The sequence below is a fragment of the Tenrec ecaudatus genome, chromosome 3 (genome assembly GCF_050624435.1).
Source record: "Tenrec ecaudatus isolate mTenEca1 chromosome 3, mTenEca1.hap1, whole genome shotgun sequence".
NCBI lineage: Eukaryota > Metazoa > Chordata > Mammalia > Afrosoricida > Tenrecidae > Tenrec > Tenrec ecaudatus.
The window spans coordinates 120738343-120740379 of NC_134532.1; the positions used below are offsets into that span (position 1 = coordinate 120738343).

Below are 2037 nucleotides of genomic sequence, written 5' to 3' on the forward strand. Positions count from 1 at the left end.
TTAAAACAAGTCCACAAGAGCCAAAACACAACCTTGAGCCTGTCCAACCTGAATTTTGAGAACAAGAGCAAAGTTGGCAGTTTGAACACTAATGACAGAAACCCTGAGGAGTGGGGGGAGAACATCAAGAACATCATTCACGGAGAAAGCAAAAGGTCGTTAAAAAGGCAAGAAAGGAAAAAGACATCAAAGAGGATGGCAGAAGAAACTCTGAAACTTGCTCTTAATGGTGAAGTAACTAAGGCAAATAGAAGAAATGATGAAGTCAAAGAGTTGAATAAAAAATATCAAGGGATAGTTTGCAAAAAAAGAAAAATATAATTAAATGTTCAAAGACCTAGAATTAGAAAACCAAAATGGAAGAACACACTCAGCATATCTTAAACTGAAAGCACTAAAAAAAAAAATCAATGATGCAGGAACTATCAAAAGAAGATTGAAAGAATAGAGTCAACGTACCCAAAGAACTGGTTGACGTCCCACCATTTCAAGAGGCGGCGCATGAGCAAGAATCATCGACACTGAAGCAAGCAGCCCAAGTGTAGGAATGATCGTGGGGATGGTGCAGAATGGGGCAGTGTTTTGTTCATTTTCGCCTATGTCGCTAAGAGTTGGAACAGATGGCACCTAACAACAACAAATCATTAAAATATTTGGAATTTCTTTTTTTTTCCAGGGAGAGCATGAACGCAGTCCCCCACTACCACAAATTAGGCAGTGGAGTTTCCCACATTTGGGGAAATCACAGGGGTCAGCACATCAGGAGCGCAATGGATAAGCCTCGCCCTGGGAAAACTACCTTCGTGATCATGGTATCTCCCCTGCCAGGTAAGCATTGGGATTTCTTATATGGTGATTAGATTTCAATAAATATGACTTTTAAAGCACAATTATTGATGCAGAATACTACATTTTCGTTTCCCTCGGGCGGCTATCGTCATTCAGGGGGTTTCTAGTTTTTCCTCAACCCTGGGCAGCATCTTACAATTTGGGAGGTGAAGATGAGATCTCATTATTTTCCATTGTGCTTATTAGATTACTAATAACTCCCCACCTCCACTGCCTGCCCAAGGTTTAAAAGAAAGTGCTGTTTTCAAAGTTGGGAAGAATTTACCCAATTCTCAATGACTCTGATTATCCCGTTTCTGGGCAGGATGATTCACAAAAGCTGGATTTTGGATTGCTTGGTGTTGATTCATATACATGGGAGAAGTAGGACGACTGATAATGAATTGCGACAATGTATACACACTTAGCAAATTGAGTATATTTCTTTGAACCTTTATGAAAATGCATTTGTATATAAGAACCAAAAATTCAAGGGGTTAAATACAAATAAAACGACTCTTTCTTTTATTCATTCTCCTTGAGTCTGGATGATATTTGAAATGATACTCAGAATTTCTTTCATATGTAGACAGCAGAAATATGCCAAACTGAATTCATGAGAGCAGAGATCTCCCTTGACCTCTCTTTTGTTGCTTTAATGGTGTTAAAGTATTTTTAAGAATCGTAGAAGGACTAACAATGACCGTTGTCAGGAGTGAAGCTGGGCTGAAGCATGACGACAGCTGGGAAACATTGTCTCCTGTTAATCTGGCGAATCATTCCTGGCAGGAGGCACCACGGGCTGCTCTACTCCCCTGGGGAGCTTCACATCTGAAGACTCTGGGAATAAAGGGAAAGTTCCTGGATGAAATCTACTCTCGCGGATCTCAATGGGAAGGATCGGGAGCACACTGGGAATTGCCTTAGAGGGAAAGAGGCGTGGCCTAACACCACGTGAGGTAGAAACCAGGCAGCCTACTATCGGGATATGTGAACTGAAATTCTGAGCCCGTGGTTCACAGAAGCCCGCGGATATCAGTGAGAGACCCAAAGGAATGTGTGGTGTCCTCATTCCCCACGCTCTGCTTCAAGCCTCTACGAACCAGGAAAGTGGATAGGTTTGCAGAGTGCTTTGGAAGATGCACCTTCCACTGACCATTAGATCCAGAAGGTGCAGTCTTCTTAGGGACTTACATGGGTTTGTCCTTG

General features: G+C 41.9%; 1 non-coding gene across 1 annotated transcript; it reads right to left on the minus strand.

Annotated features, from left to right (window-relative positions):
- Positions 1 to 672: 672 nt before the first annotated feature.
- On the minus strand, positions 673 to 836 carry LOC142443807 (U1 spliceosomal RNA). Its single transcript, XR_012783554.1, has one exon. It is a non-coding gene; the product is annotated as a U1 spliceosomal RNA (small nuclear RNA).
- Between the last annotated feature and the right edge of the window lie 1201 nt (positions 837 to 2037).